This window comes from Dermacentor albipictus, chromosome 1 (assembly GCF_038994185.2).
Source record: "Dermacentor albipictus isolate Rhodes 1998 colony chromosome 1, USDA_Dalb.pri_finalv2, whole genome shotgun sequence".
NCBI lineage: Eukaryota > Metazoa > Arthropoda > Arachnida > Ixodida > Ixodidae > Dermacentor > Dermacentor albipictus.
Window position 1 is genome coordinate 361,023,368 of NC_091821.1, and position 17,668 is coordinate 361,041,035.

The 17,668-nt window shown below is 45.6% G+C and overlaps 1 protein-coding gene across 1 annotated transcript in view; it reads right to left on the reverse strand.

Moving 5' to 3' along the window:
- LOC135911573 (synaptogenesis protein syg-2-like) overlaps window positions 1–17,668 on the reverse strand; it is a 180,713-nt gene that overhangs the window by 101,240 nt on the left and 61,805 nt on the right. The window lies entirely within an intron of this gene.

Sequence of the window (17,668 nt, forward strand, 5' to 3'; positions counted from 1 at the left end):
GGAGACCAATAACCCCAACATTTTTTTTGTTAATTGCTTGTCAAAGTAATATAGACGCGATTCACGAAACCAATGGAAAAGCTCATGTGATCAAATAATTTTACTATTGCCATTTTCACGTCAGAATTTCAACTTACTGGTTCTATATAAGCTTGTTTAATCAGCGGAATGCATTGTTCTGCTGCGCATTTACAAAAACGAAGGACGCTGAATTTTGAACAACAAGGATCGTTTTAGGAAACGAGTACATTTGGGTCTTCTTCTGTAGTGGTCCTGCTTAGATTAAGTCTGCATGGTTTCAAGTTGTTTCTCATTCTCATTACCTAAACGAAGTTTGCAGCAACACTAATGCCACCACATAAGGTAGAGAACGGGAAAGTGGATCGTCCAGTTTTAAATAGCCATGTCGTTATGTATGCTGATTCAGTTCTAGTGCGATACAGCATGGTAGCGTCTTCGCAATTAAGTACTTTCAGGATACAGGGCTGATGTGTAGCTTTTTGGAGCGTCCGAAAATGTTTGCAGGTTGCGCGCTTTCTGGGTGGCACGTTTTTCGAGGCTCGCAGTGTTGGGGCCCATGAAAGGGCGCCGCGCGCAAACATATCTACTTCCTCATTGCCTTTAATTCCAATATGTCACTCCAAGGAACCACAAAGGCCATAAGTTTTCAGCAACTTCATGATCACATGTTCACTACATCAGGTTACTCATAACCTAGAAGCTACAAATTTGGATGCTTATCCTCGGCTAGAGATGCCGCACCCTTCACGCATGCAGCGTATGTTTAGCTCCCCAAAGCGAATCACCCGACAAAAATGCCTTGATGTGGAAGGAAATTTCTGATAAACAACTATCATCCGGAAGACTATGACATCACCAGTGTTTCTTGTTTCCCTTGCACATATTAGGAGGTGTATGCTCAATGTCCTTGTACACTATGGCAGCACTGAAGACAAGATCACTAGAGGGCGGTCACCATGGCACAAGTCCTGCACGCAGATGATGATCCTCTTTGGCCACACGAGCATCGACGAATTCCAGTCGAATGCTTATTTAATTTATGATCAGGACAGCCTTACTTCCAAGGCAGAATACGCCAGTGTTACTGGGAGGCAAGATTCAGCCTTAGCCTCTCAGCTTCCCTGCCTTCAGCACTTGGGCGACATTGGTGACCTCAAAGCCGGGATATCACACTCAGGTAACGACTTATTCTCCGTACATGCAATTCTTTCGTGTCACTCAAGACACTTAATTACCCCTTAACTTCTGGTAAACCGTGTTGAAAGCATTGAATGAAGAGACTGAAACTACACTGCATAGACAGAAATACATGACCAGAAGACGAAAAAAAGATGTCACAGAATTTGAATAGCTATATTCCCGTTATAGTTCCTTACGTATATAATTCTAAAATATATATTCATGCTATAGTTACGCACAATCTACGCTCCCTCTCTACCACTGTGGTCTCATCACAGTGATTTCTCCGACGTTTCCTGGAAGAGGTGTGGATGGTGGGACGTAAACGACAGAAAATAAGGGTGTTTCTTAAAAGCTTGGAGAGAAGAATTTTGTTCCATTCTCAATCGAGAGCTACCTCTCGAAAACAAGCTTTTCAGGAGATTCTACTTTCAATGCGACTATTGGATTGAATAACTTTAATGAGAGGTCCTGCGAGCTACGGGACGCAAGGTCCCATAGAGCGGGCTACTCCCACGTTGGGACCGGGAGTTGTAACTCCCTGGCCGCATCGTGGGCTCGCTGGACGCCCCATAGCTGCTCCGCCAGGTCCGTGCTGCGTAATGCTTCTTGTAGCCTGGCGGAGTCTTGATCCTTGTTTGCGTGGGTCCGACCACACGGCCAGAGCAAGTGATGTACGTCTAGCGTGCTATGGCAATTTTCGCAATATGATGTTTTGTATAGGTCAATCATGTAGTGATGTAGTCTGTTCTGCGTGGGGTACTAAAGCAAACATGAATAAAATGTCGCAGTATTCACCGCCTCTTTACAGAACCCGCGGTGACGACGACGACAACGACGGTGCTTTTTCCTCGTGTCAGCGCGTGCCTGAAACTACAACCAACGCCTCTTCTTTTTCATCTCTCCCCTCACCTTTCTTCCATTCCTTGTCCCCTATCCTGCGACCCGCTCTCTCCTTCCATTCCTCCTTACCCTCCAGTCGCCTTTTCAGACTGTCGGAGTTTCGAGCCACAGAGAGGTTCACCTTTTATCTCTTTGAAACGCGCTGTCAGCGCCAGCGGTCGTTTTCTGTCTTCTGCATTCGGCTTTCCTTTTCGAACTTCGAGTGCTTGGTTTTTTTTATTACTTTTTTAAATTGTGATTTTATTTCTGCTGTGACTATGCGTTCTCAGCTTTTGCGTTCGACTGAGCACTGGTGCAACACTCGTCTCTTGTGACCACATCGTAAGGCGCAAGAATACTTGACGCTCACTTACAAAAAGAAAGCAAAAGAAACGAACAAAAATTATGTTTGGAATTCCTTCCTCCTCCTCTTTTTTTGTTGGTCGTTTAGAAAAGAGTCCTGCAAGACAGTGAGGTTGAACGTTCAGATGCAGACAGCCATCTGATCAAGACTGAGATGTTCTTCACTCATGGCATCCTATGCGAACAGCCGTAAAAGAGGTGACACAAAACTAAGGTTTGCAGCTGGTTGGTATTGTGATATGGGTGCGTGTTCACCATTTTTATTATTTCGTCGTCTTCACCTCTTATGCGTTGTTTTCTGTAAGGTGCGGCTAATTTTCCACAACGTTTTTCCCCTCAATCAGCGTCATGTTGCCATAGCTGAAGAAAAATAAATAGCCCTAATTAGATGCCACAACTATCGCCTGGTTCTTTTCTTCATTTTTGTGACGACGACGTAACATCCATGCTGCAGATCGAGTGTTATTAATGTGCTTCTCTTATTCCGTTCTTTTCCCTTTCTTGCAATGATTTACATGCAGCGCTCTCTTTACCATTGCATTTTTAGTCCAGCGTTCTTTCTAGCAGTCGCCTCGTTGTTATGAGAAGCCTTTATTTAGAACATTTCTGCATAATTATCTCGTCTCGTTTGCTCTGTTTTCTGTTTTCTTTTTTTCGTGCTCCACGCCTATGATCAAGAAGCGCAAGTGAGCACAATTACTGACTCAAATAAAAAGGAAATGCGGAGCAAAGGTGTCTTGCAGTTCCGCAACTAGATACAAATCTCTCCTGGGAGAAAAGCTGTGTCAAGCTTTTGTTTGTCTCGCCCAGGACGTCTGTCGTTCACGACCCGCTGGTCGGCCCCCCTGATTGGATGGACAGGTCCCACAGACGTGGAGTTTCGGGATTGCTGTTCTCTGGACCGGATCGGGCGCTGCCCGCGTTGGACACCTAGACGACGATCAGAAAGCAGGTGATGAAGAGAATGAAAGGGAAAAGGCAGTTCTTTGCGGAACCATGCTTGAGAGCGCGCATGGTGCGGCCACCTTGGAGTGTCGCTTATTAACGCCATGGTCGTAGGCAGCTATATCGGCAAACTTCTCTCCCTCGTTCGTCTCTTCTTGGGCTCTACTAAACTGTTGTTATGCTTGCCGCCGTGCCCTGTCTACTGGTTTCACATTCCCCTTCCTTTATCATTCCTTCTCAGTGTCTCTTTTGATTTTTCCATTTTTTCGTTCACATCGCCATCATTCTTTGTTGAGGGTGCTTAGGTATTACCCGGCTCGACTTCGTCTGTGTTGGCTCAGCTTCGCTGGCGGTGAGTATCTGTTTCCTCTGAGCTTTGTATATTGTTCGTTCTTACAAATTTAATGCGCTTGTTGTGTTCCAAGTTCGTTTCGCGGATGCAAGCCATATTGAAGAACACAGGTCTTGTCATTTTTCATGGCAAATTCATCGTGCATTTCATTTTTTTTTCAATTGTGCCGTGCCTGCTCCAAGAAATGCCAAAGGTCTCTTTTCGGAAAGTGCAACCATGGAAGAAATATATAACGGCAGCTGTATATGAGTCCCCTGTCAAAGACATGCTTTCACACCTTGGCGAAAATTTTGCACCTTGGTTTCAGACCTCGCGACACCGTGGTGAGAAAATGTCCCACATTTCTTCACCATACGGAACCTAATTAATTTCATAGCATCAAGAAGTACTACGATGATGATGAAACATATTTCATGCACGAAACAGATCTATATACGCAGTGTCTCGTGTAGATGTTCATGAGCGTACCAAGTGTATAATTTAGCCATGTGAAGGCACTGATATATTTTATTCTCCTGAACAAAATAATTTAAGAAGATGCAAAAAAAGTCCAGACACGCCGCGGTTGATTAGTGGCTATGGTGTTCGGCTGACAAGCATGAGTTCACGGGATCGAATCCTGGCCACGGCGGCCGCATTTCGATGGAGCCGAAGTAAGAAACGGCCCTGTACTTGCATTCAGGTGCATGTTAAAAAATCCCACGGGGTCGGAATTATGCGGGAGTCGCCCACTACGGCGTGCCTCATAATCAGATCGTAGTGATGGCTCGTAAAATCCCATAATTTATTACGTAACATTCGTTAAGGATGTCCTTGACAGTCGCACAACTCTTGAATACAAGTGTCAGGAGTTGCGCGCGAGGTCTTTGATTATGTGGGTGGCTTTTATGGCGTTCGATACCTGCTAGTCTACATTGCGGCTACATTATAAACGCGGAACAGCAACATGGTAGACAATATGGAGAACAGGCGAATCCCGCATAAATTACTGCACAATAATTTTAAGTAGCGGTCTTCCTTCACGCATGCGGATAATCGTGACGGGAGACTACTATGGTAACTACAAGTACTATATATGTCATACCCAAAGGTGTGCCTGGCGCGGTGCACAAATTTTAAAGAAGTTCAGTTATATATCATCTATGTATTGCGCATGCTTTTTATCTGGCCTGCCTTTCCTTTGCGTTTCTGCAAAGCATTTCTTCATCCTAACTTCCACACCTATTATAAGTCCATATTATTACTCCCACATATGTATAGTAGATCCCAACTCCTACGTTCCCGTTCCATTCACGCGCGGGTCTGTTTTCTCACTTTCTCCTGGTTTCCTGCGGTTTCTCTCCGTTGCTGTTTCTGTCCCGTTTGCGATTTGTGTCTCGTTTTAGCGTACTTTCTTTGGGAGTGAGCGCCTGCCGGAAATAGAAACTCCGGAGGTGCCGGATGGCGTCATTTTCTGCGGCCCTCGTAACAATCACCCGGTTCTTCTCGTATTGCCCTTTCTTTCATTCTCCTTATGCCCGATGCCCCATCGCCACCAACACCCTCCTCACAAAGCAATCTTGCTCGAACTTCCCTTCCATCCCCTCCATACTCGAACACCGCCTCGTACGCAGCCAGCGACTCAGCGTATTCCGGCAGCATGGGATGCTTGCCAGAGTAAGGTATAGAAGCATCCCAAGGTTACTATATAATCCATGAACGCAGAGCAAAACAGAAGTGTCGCACGCGGATGCCAACAATTCAAGCGACTCCCTCGCTTCCTCTCTTTCGCCTTCTTGTCTTGCTTCTTCCGTTCCTCTCTTCTTCGAATGCTTCTTCTTGGCACGCCCGTCTGACCAGAGACATACAGAACGCAACGAAGTTGCACGTGGGAATGGCGTTCCGATGGAGACGCTCTCTGCTCCCGGAGTCGCCGATGCCGCCAGCTCCGCCTCGTACTTCCTCAACGGCGACGGTGACACATTCGATCCGTGCATAGCCATTCCGCGCTTGCCCTGTACTTTTATTCGCGCTGCTTGCCTTAGTCGTAGCTGTGTGGCCAACAAGTGGAGCTAACAAGGGTACTCGTTTCTCTGCTTACATGCCAATTACAGGCAGCTGTAGAGAAGCAAAGCGCAGCAAACTTCGCCGGGTTTCGTGACCATGGCTGCGATACGGCGGTTCTCTTGCGAATAGACCGACCAATGACAGCGGAGCACGCTCGCCGCACCGGCCGCTGGGCTCCATGCACCACCACCAGATGGCACTCGTCTCCACGCATCCGCGGAAGTGGCAGCGCTAGAGTGTAATAGAATACGGTTGATTAGTATACGAGAATACGGCCAGAGTAGTGTAGTAGTAGGAATACAGAGTAGGAATATGGAGTAGCGCACCAGAATACGGCCGGAGTAGCGCATGCTTTGCAGTGTGGCGCCCGACGACCAAAAATGCTGCAGTGGCGCTGCGATCGAAGTGGAGGGGGCCGCATCGAGGTCGCGCCGTTAGAAACTGCTGCCACTTCTCGACAGGCTCGTTCGTACTGTTTCGCGCGCTTCTGTTTGCAATCATACCACTCAAATCATGTTCGTAATTACATGTGACGTGTTTTTATGTCTTAAGAATAAATTTCTTTCGTAGCTTTTATGCCACGCAGTGATTGCGCGTGCATTGCGGCCAGATTGTCGGCTTTCATTCCCCTGTGTTATAGAGCTGCCATGGAGGAGAATTATTTTGCTTGTTTTACAAGCAGCATGTCTCTCTAGTGTGTATTCTTGCACATATAGTTTTCCATCAGCAGTTTTTGCGAAATACAGAATAAGAAAGAAGGAAACTAAGCTTGCTGCTTACCCGCCGTTGTTGCTCAGTGGCTATGGTGTTGGGCTGCTGAGCACGAGGTCGCGGGATCGAATCCCGGCCATGGTGGCCGCATTTCGATGGGGGCGAAATGCAAAAACACCCGTGTACTTAGATTTAGGTGCACGTTAAAGAACTCCAGGTGGTCGAAATTTCCAGAGTCCTCTACTGCGGCGTGCCTGATAATCAGAAAGTGGTTTTGGCACGTAAAACCCCATAATTACAAGCTTGCTGCTTGCCGCTTTAACAAATGAAATATACCGTCCTCATAAAGCACCCCGGTGCCGTGTTCTCAGATTTACGTTAAGTATACTGAGAGGAAAAAAATTCAGCGCAATATTCCGTTCGTTCATGCGTCTTCCTCGAATATCAGAATGTGGAGTAATTGGCTCGTGGTCTTTTATTGGGTAGGAGATCGGGTGCCGAAAACAGTTTGCTTAACTATCCTACATACTAATCTTTGGTCTGTAAGCTGCGTTAAATTTCTTGCCAGTCAGTGCTTAACAAAAAAAAAGAAAAATAAGCCGGCGCGATAGCTTAATTAGCGGTGATAGCGGCTACGTCATTGGTTTCCCAACTTGGAGCTCATGGGTTCAATCCAGGCAGCGAATTTCAATGGTGGCGTACGAGAAGAACACTCGTGTACTTATGTTTAGGTATAGGCTAAAGAACCCTTAGTGAAAACTCAAACGCCGCGGGTGCATCCTAATCCTACGTAGTTGTTTTGCCACGTAAAACCCCAGAACTCGTTTGGTTACAAAATAACAATGATCATTTCTGCTCAACATCAAGTGTAAAAGAGACGTTAGTTTAGAATGTCTTGTACCTTGGCAAATCAAATTCATGCAAAAAAATTCGAATCCGAATCCAGATGGTCATGGAGAGCTTTCCACCGAAATTAAGAGTGACGTCTGATCATTGCTCGCTACACCTGTCTTTTCTGTCTTGTCAAGTTCCTTATCGTCATCCTCGCTCTACGCAAGTTTACAGTTGCAAACAGCGATCTACAATCTACTTTACAAGCCAAGGGACTTTCCACACGCTGAATGGGAGAGCAAAAAAAGCAAACAACCTAACAAGCAATGTTCGTGATTGAGCATCAGGCTTCCGCAGCACTTGATTGTGAATGACAGACCGACTGAAATCGGGCACCCGCAGGCGACAATGAATAAAGCCCAGAGCCCTTTGCCACCACCCCTGAGTGAGAGTTGTGCTTCTTCTTAGCATTTCTTCTTCTTTTACAGTTGTTGCCCCAGGTGAACGAACTCGAGTGAAAGCTATTTCGCCCCTGTGCTCCTCCGGATCTTGTGGAAGCGGAAAATCGACTGACTCGACATTCTCGCTTGCTAGATTCATGGCTGGCGGATGCGTGCAGTACTATTTACCAGCAAGAGCAGACTTTCGCGGTGTGCCACTGTCACCGAGCGCACCGCGGACTAAGGGGACGGAATGAGGCAAAATGTGGTATGTTAAGATAGAGGCAACAATCAGCAGGATGAGCAATGAAGAAGCCACGAGATTACAGCCTACTTTAACACCAATAACAAGGTGAATACATCATTACCCTCATTTACTTAGCAGACTGCAGAAGCAATTTCACCGTTAATTAGCATGCAATATTGCGGGCGCCTTTGGAGTTGAAGTAGATAATCTTAATGGCCATCTTTTTCTTTTTAATTCTTACTTTTTTTTCTTTCCTCGGTTTATGTAACAAGTGTACAGCAAGAAAAGTAGATGAAAAGGATATCAATCGCCCACTTTATTCTATATCATGATCATGCTCTCTTTTTTTCTTCATCACATAACAGGTACTATAGGTAACCAGTTTCCGGAAGCAGCTGACACTGAATGCATCCCTGTAATTTCGCTTGACAATACCCGATAAACTTCTTCGCCTCTATATATCCAACCTCTGATGCCATTGGTTCTCCCGAAAAAAAAGTATGGCTCTCCACTGTAACCAATGCTTTGCTAGGCATTGAAAAAAAAAATCAAATCATCCGGAGCTAGGATTCTGTACCAGTACTATCTGCACAGCCAAACTTGCACAAGTTTTTAAGTGTAGTACGTTCAGCTGATCAGTTTGCTCTCGAACGAATGTCAGCGGGCGGTTTTCCGACTTGCTTGTTTAGCTCAGTCGCGCCAACTCTCTATCGTGTTACGTTTATTATGAAGTTTACAGCTACAGCAAGATTGCTTGATGCTGGTTGATCACTCTAGCATCCACCTGTTTAAAGAGTCTGTAATTTACTCATCCATTTTCCCTCATCCTCCTTTTCTTTCTACGCAATGGTTCGGTGGGGGCAATATGTGAAGAAGGATGAACTCATACGGGGAGGCTTTTCTCAGAAACCTCTATCGAAAATACCTGAAAAGAAAGGATGCTGAGGTAGCTGCTGTTCAACAACCAGTCGAAATCTCGAGAAGCTCATTTCGCCGAAAAGTAGAAACTTGCTATGAAGAAGAAAAAGTCATTTCAGTTCTCTCAAAGAAAGGACTCAAACTGCCCGTTTGAGATTTGAAGCTCCAGAGCTTCTTGGCACATAATAAAATTCAACCCGGAAGTACGCGGACAGAAATCCCTCCCAGAACCTCGGTACGGTGCCTCAAAAAGTAGCAAATGTTTCATAAAGTAGAAAATACCGTCCAGCGATGATATCTTCTGGATTGCTATGCGCAGCGTAGTAACATGAGCTCGTGCCGACAAAGACGTCAGCTTTCTCACGATCGTCACAGTGCCCAAATGCCGCCGTGGCTGGAAGCCTGTCGATAAAGGTTAATATCGCTCGGCAACGAATGACGTAGACGTGGATTCGTTTCGCCCTTATCATTGCAGTTATTATTTAACAATGGCTTCGATTCCAAAACGAAGCAAAACAAAAGTAGAAGAAGGAAGGAACAAGAACTGCTGCCTGATGGCTTTGTGCTTCCCTTTTAATGAGTACTTTGAACGGAAGGTGATGGCACAACCATATACCATGATCTTATTATATTTTTAGCTACTTCTTTTAGACTTGCCTGATGGATGACGAAGTGTAGCACATTATTATTCGGTTATACAATTTTTATGTGATTTTATCATATTGGTGAGCACAAACGAAAATCGGTATACGTTCGAGCTTCGCCTTTAAAAATGGAGCACGATAACACACAAAAATCCCCGACTGTGTCTCACGCTTCCCAGCAAAGCCAGGTATCAGGTTTCTGCTATTCTTTCGCACTTTTAATATTAATGTCTGAGAAGATTTACATGAAATCCAGGCGCTGTTGTTGTTTTGTTTTATGACATTTGTTTGTGGGCTGTCATTCTCAATATTCCGAGGAATAACATTGTCAAGAATGTAAGACAAGGTGTGAGCACCTTTTAATGATAGAATGATGTTGTAATATAACCCGCATACACCACATGTCATACAGAAAGGCATGGTATATACATATACTTAAATATATACGTAACTTTTCGCTCTCGAACAACTCCGCTGACACCGGCGCCGACGCAGGATTTACCTGCGACACGGGGCCCTTGGCGCTATCGACGTAAAACCTGAAACATGCTTTTCTTTGCTTGTGATCAGAAGTTCATGTGAGTTAGTCTGAGTGTTCACAAGTGGTGACTCTCAGCGCTGTCAAAGCACAAAGACATTGAACGAATCAAAAGCATATGTCATTTCCGTGACTCTTTACTCTGTTACATAGACAACGTTATTTTTTTCAACATCATCGCGATCAGCAGGGTGTCACCTTCATCTTTTATTGTGTTGACTCTTCGAACCTCTGATATAGAAGCACATCATTATCCGAGCCTGCGTGGAGCACAAAGCCTGCCCGAAATAGCCAAGTGCGTGAGTTGTGAATTAGCTGAGCTCAAACATCTGCCAACTGCGTATTGAAAAAAAGGCATGGGTTACATCAGCAGTGGCGATTGCGGGCAGTCCTTTTTTTTTCGTTTATGGCAACTGTGAAGCAAGTCTGAAGCGGTGATCCGAATATGACATCGAGATGACGGCAATAACCTAACGCTCAGGACTGACACAAACACAGGAAAGCCAGTTTTGTTGTGTTAACTACCATTGCAGTAATATAATAAAAGTTTCTTCGATCAGATTTCATAGCGCATGTCTTTATTTACCTAGCAGGCGATGAACACTATTCTCGAAATATTCGGGTGAGTGCCGCGAACAGCAAGTCTCCAACGTCGGTGCGCGTCTGGTGCCGGAGCAAGAGAAGGCCTGCCATCGTCTCAAAACTTCCCCGTATGTGACAGAACGTAATGCTCACTAATGATCCACACTGAAGGCTCAGCGCGATAGGAAAAAAAAGACATCAGAATAAACAATAACAGCCAAAAATATAAAAAAAGAAGAACGGAAGCAAAACCGGATATGTTCCTCTTAAAAAGAAATGGTTGTTGCCGGTGCCGTGGGCAATTATTTCTCGCAGAACGACTATGACAACAATGTTTCGGTTTCTTTGTTTCAACACCGAGCATCCATTCTAGAAGTCATACGACCGGCAATATAAAGTGGCGGACCATGTTTATAACGTCTTCGCCTCTGTCACATATCACCCAAACTAATCCCGGCTCGGGCGGCCTAGGTTTCAATTTCTTTTGGTGCCATAAAAAAGAAGGACGTACAAAATAACGCCACAATGTCGTTTGCGCAGGCAACGAGGCCGTACTTTTTTCCATTCCGGCCCACTTCATTTCCTTTGTCGCTTTGTAAGATGTCGTTTTCGCTGCCGTCTTCAACTTTTGTGCGCGCGCTGCGTCGATGACTCTGGCGTTCCCGCAGCGGCCTATGAAACCCGACTCGAGTGCAGTTATTCTCCGTATCTATGCTCCGCCGACAGAAAAATGGCATGCCCAGAGACACAGTGACGCCAACATACACGCAGGCGTGCTTAGACATTCCTAGTGCGAAGCCAACAAGCAGAGAAGTAATACGATGTGGAGCGGGTGAAGGAGAGGGACGTAGATGGAAGCACAGAGAAAACCTGACCACATGAGCACGACAGACCACACGAGCATGCGGTCTGTGCACTCATAAACGGGCTCTCATGATCGGGTATAATATATTCAGACAATTATCTCTCACCTTCTTCCTTGATAACCATGCGATTGTTGATAATACCGTTGATTCCCATGCATGACCACGATTTATCCTAATTTCCGCATGAGTGAGTGAGTGAGTGAAACAACTTTATTTTGTCCACTAGAGACGTAAGCAAACGCCACGCCACCTGGCTAGGCCCACTCGGGGACCATCAGGTGGAACCTGACGGCCCTGTCACGAGCCCTCTGGACTGCCAGGGTTTGAGAGGTCTGATCCTGGGCCCTAATCAGCTTCTTCATTTCCTCTTGAGTGAAAGGAGGACCGGCAGAGGCGCAGCCCCACAGGACATGTTCGAAGTCCGCATAGTCACCACACAGAGGGCAATCCGGGCTTGGGAACCGGTCGGGGTACATTGTGTGTAGCGCTGCGGGGCTCGGGTAAGTGCTTGTTTGCAGTAGTCTGAGAGTGACTGCCTGGGCCCTGCACAGCGAGGAGTGCGGCGAAGGTAGGACTCTTCTTGACAGATAATTTCCGCATGAGACAATTTTTTCGAAATGTTGCAAACATTATTAAATTATTATAGCCCAATATTTTTATTCTACACAATCTGAAAAAATAGCCTGTGGTAGTTACCATATTTCTTATCCTTGAACTGAATTACTGGAAGAAGCAGTCGCTACATTCACGAAAAGTCAAAGTATGTGATCAGCTAATAGCGAAATTTCACTGATTAATTTATACAGACTACTTGCCGCACATATTGCAATTTGAGAATTGCAGCCAGCAAGCTTGCAAGCCTTATCAACTTAGATTGAATTCTGAGGATAGCACGGGTTTAGAAATATGCGCTGTAATACTGGCGGTAAAGACGTAGTGTTCTTCCACTTACTTTGTTAAAATAGCGCCGTTGTGTACATTTAGGCACAAAAGTAACTAAAAGATGAACTTATTTCTTAGGGCACTGCAAATATCAAAACACAACTGCATATCACGAAACGTGTCTTTCTGAGAATGTGTTTTCTGCCGTCCAGTACACTCACTGGCTGCATTTCGCAAATTCAAATATCTGCCATAAAGTATATAGTTGAAAACCTAATTAGTGTACTTTTATTCATTGGTTGTATACTGATTTTGATTTCTCCTGTACGTAATTTTCACCTCTTTTGAGTAATCCAGTTGAAGGATTAGTACTTAATTTGCCGCATGTTATTTTAAATTTCTTCTACATTTGAAAAAACCAAAGAATACCCGGCATAATGCGCTCATGTTCGGGAAAATTTGTATGCTTTACTAGGCTAGCGATGAAAAATACGAATGTCTGAGCCGACACGAGGCTTGTCACAAGAAGATTACTACTGCGGTATACAGTTGGGATACCGGCGTGTGGAATCTTGGTTTTCCGTGACCCTGAATACATATGCGCTCGAAAAGACGCGCTCGACGCACTTTGATAAGACGCATTCGAAAAGACATTGAGTGCTGGCGTGAAACTTCAGGAATTCCGGACGCATCTACTTGAAATTCCGAAAGCCATCAGCAACTTCTTCAACTCAAAGCATTCACCAAAAATGAAGCTTACTCTGTCTTGTGACTGCTGTTTGTTACGGATTAAGCGAATCTCTGATCATACAAACATTTTTCAAGGTCGCGATCAAGCCGTGCCAGTGACGAAGGAAGGAAAAAGTGGAGAAGGAAGGCAGGGAGGTTAACCAGTGCCAGTGAGATATTACTTTAGGTAATGGGACACATTTGATGCTTAAATTTCATTGCATGGACAGAAACACGTGTTGGAGCATTTGGAAGCAACTTAACAGGACCACTTATAAGTTATAAAGATGAATGAGCCAGCGTAGACGCCGGTGGGAAGGGATCTACGTTTACAAAATGCTGTACGCTTAGTTACGTAATCTGGCCGTCTGGGCTATTTTGTCGCTTAGGCGATTGCACAGAGTGCTACCGTTGCTGCCGCGCTGCGCGAACCGCACCTCCTTGCGTGTGCACCGCTGCTCTAGATATTTCTATACGCCAAGATCTGTACACTAAGTTTGTACAATGCGACAACATAGACCAACGTTCACAAAAAGCTTTTACAAGCTTGATTTGTTTCCAAGAGCAAATCCTAGTCAATCCTGATGTTGGACAGATGATTCGTGAAGGCGGCGAGCAAATGACAAGACGCACTTACAACCGAAAAGCGTTGTGAATTCGGCCCTTCCTTCCCCATCTTGCGAGTTTGTTATCGTCGCTCTTCTTTATTTTTTTTCGCGGTAATAGATAATCACGTATGGAAGAAAAAGAACCCGCCAAATATTACCATCCAATTCTCTTTCCCATCAACTGATTAGCACACTTCAGAGACCAAGCTAGACAATCAAGTTTTTCTCGAATGGTCCTCCAAAAATCGGTCGATGAAAGAGAACAAGGCGCGCTTCTAGGTCCTGCGACCACCTGATTAGGAAAAAAGCCTAAAGGCATGAGTAGATGCTCGAGGTACCTTCGGAGATCAAGGAGCCGGAATAACAAATCCACTCAGAAAGGCCTTATAGAGCCCTTACTGAATGACCAGGTGAAAAAAAAGTCACTAAAAATATGTGCACAAACGTCACAATCCAGGAAGTCCGAAGGAAGCACGCGCACTTCGATATCATTATACTAGCTGACGTACTCTTCCTTGAAGCCCTAGCTTACTCCTGGCTCGAAGCTCACCAATACATCATCATACATCGGGCTTTTTGATGCTATTCTTCTCAATATACTGCTAACCTGAGCACACTCGAAAACTCGCACAACCATTTTTCATGGCTCATGTATCAGCTAAGGGCGTCTCGTTATTTTTGAGATACCTACAAGTATCATCTGTTTGCTTCTCCTACGATTTACTTGTGGCAAAACGCTGCTTGACGCTCCCAATCGTAGGAGAGTATGGCTACTTTGCTTGAAAATCACAGAGCATCTACTCAGTAATTTGGAGGACGTTCTGTTTCTTTGTATAGAGGATGTGCAAATGCAAAAGAACATGGACTATTTATACGTACAAAAATAACGACGCTGAATCAGAGAGGAACGTACCTTTTGCTCACATTCGCAAAGCTTTTGATTATATACTGGCTGGTAATAAATTCGCTGGCCAATTTAGATTGCGAACACGCTACTGTAAAGGTGGCCCGCCAACGACAGCGAGTTCTTAGCGAAAAAAGCTTTTCGATATCAGTGCCACAAGTGCAGCAATGTAGCCCAGTCTCCCTGTGATTCTTTGTCAGAAGCGCAATTTAAACCAGGAAAAGCAGAAAGTTCGTCAGTGGAAGAAGTAAAATATCTCTACCATAAAAGTTCACGATGTAAATGGTATGGCAGGGACTGGGATGGTCTGGAAAGTGTCTAGGCTTAGGATGAAGGTGTCGATTCGTTAAGAGAAAGTTTTAAAGCGGTATGCCAAAGACATTTTATGTAGAACGCGGTTCGACGATTTTGAATGTATAAATGATCGGAAGGCGAGTTTTTACTATGCAGAATGCAGAGCGCGATGTGTTCTTGACTCGGCAAACGGCACGCGCCTTAGCGTTTCATTCACTTCATTTTCTTCTAGTTATTCAGTTTCGACTGCAAGTTTGTTGGTGTATTGGCGCTGGCATTTCTTAATGTTCTAAAGCGCCGATGAGGTCTGCCATCAGCTACACGCAGATATTGTTCTGTTAAAACGCAGTTATTTACTGCATGTCTTATTACCTGCGACCGCAACGTGCGACTGGTGCTATCTCAAGCGCCCTGTCATGCTCACCAACACTTGCAATATCAAAAGGCGTGTAAACAGTTATCTGTGGCCATGTTCCTCGATATAGAAGGAGCACGTGACAATGCTCTTCATGAGCCCATATTTGAGGCTCTGGAAATAGTTCGCCACTGTGGTCGACTCTATTGTTCGAGAAGCAGTTGTTTACCTAAGCGGTCTCTCTTTGTGAATACCGTAGACGGCTGAACCTCTCAACAAGTCACACACCCTAGTATTCCGTAGGGTGGTGCCTTGAGCTCCACATTCTTCAACCTTGTGATCAATGGTATCGAAGAACATCTACCAAAAATACGGTGAAGTTAATCTATGCCGATGACATCTGCGTCTGGGCATTTGCCGTCACACGTCTTCAGGCACTTGCAAGGCGCCAGAAATATTCAACATTGATATTGAATACCTTAGCGAACAAAACCTCAAGATTTCCATAGGAACATGCGCATTGGTCGCGATTAGTCGGAAAGCAGTAGCTTCGTACGCATTATACATCGATGGACGAAATATCTCTTATTCGAGGACGCACGGTTCTCAGGGTTAATCATCGACGGTGGCTTACGAAAAAAAAAAGCCGCTGACAGCCATTTCTCATCTGTTCAAGTTTCTTGTAGGAAAAACCTGGGGTACTTAAGTACATGGGACGATGCAGCTGTACAGGACACACGTTCTCGGGTATCTAAGGTACAGCTTGCCAGTGCTGACCAATACCTCCGAAAGTAAAACCCGCACAATCGAAATTATTCAATCCCAGGCGCTTAGGCTCTGTCTAGGGTTACCACGATGTATATAAACAGCTGAAACCATTGGTATTGCGCGTGACTGCCCAGCCACGATTCACATTGTTAGGGTAGCGCTCAGTTAGGCGTCTTGCTCGCTCACCTTTCCACTATCTCGCCTCACTAACAGAAGGCGACAACGCGCCTCTGTTTGTCAGACTATACTGCTTTCTCATCTATACCTTTCATCCAATTACACAGCTGCTGCGAGAGCTCTATTTTCTCCTTGGTGCTTGGTTCAGTCACAAGTTCGTCTGTCGGTATCAGGCACTCGAACGAATGCACAACACTCATCAACAGCTCGCAAGCAACTTTCGCTGCTATTGTTGATCGTACCATCATAGCTATCTGTACACTGATGGCTCAATCACTGTGGGTGGGTCTGCAGGATCAGCGATTTTTTCCTTTAAAGTCACCAACCTAAAGTTGAAGGCATTGAACCAGGCGACATCGACAGTCACGGAGCTTACTGCTCTTCATAATGCCCTTCGCATAATTTGGTAGGAACCGCCTCAAAGATGGAATATTTTCAGTGGCGCCAAGGCAGCTCTACATTTCTTGTTTTCCACCTTATGCCGTGGACCTTAAGAACAACTAGTTTTAGAAATCTGAGAGCTCTTTCATCGCCTCTTTGAGCAAGGACCCGACGTCCAATATCGCTGGCTTAGTCACTGTGGTGTAATGTGCCGCGAACATGCCGATGAAGCTGCTCGATCTGCCCATGAAGACGGCGTGCACGAACCAGCCCTGCTGCCTAGAACAGATGCAGCAGCGAAGCTTCGAGTGCCTGCAAATGATGCCGCGCAATCATTGTTGAACGCACCTAGCTTCTGGCACACACGTCTACATCGACTGAACCTCTGCCTTCGACTTTGTCCTCGAAATGGACTATCCCGGCCCGAGACAACAGTATTTTGGTGACTGTGGTTTGCCCTCGCTTTTACCAGATCATTTGCTTTCCGCATCAAAAGGGAAGACAGATATGCGTGTGACTACTGCAGCAGAAAGGGAGCTATTGAATATGTTCTTTGCCGTTGTCCCCGATACAGCGCACACAGGCAGTCACTCGGGACCGCGCTGGCCCGTCTTGAAGACTGGCCGCTTTCGGATCAGACAGTCCTGGAAAGCCGGTCTATACAGTCGTCCCATCAAAAATTGGAGGACGCTTAAGCTTCGCCTTCAAGAGTGGAACGGGATAGCGTTCCCATCGACCCGCCAAGGGGTGTAAGACAATGCGCTACGGCGCAGGGATCACTTACGAGGCGCCCCGCATCGGTCTTTGCGGCCACCTATCACACGGAGAGCGTCGAGCAACGCAGCGTTCGGCGCGGCAACGAAACGTGCGCCTGAGCAAACGGTACGAACCAAAGAACTCGGTGTCTCGGAGGGGGAAACGATCTACGCCAGCCAAACGTCGTGATCGGCACGGGCAGAGAGAAAGATAGATAGTAATCTAAAGAAAGGAACGGCGCTTGATTCT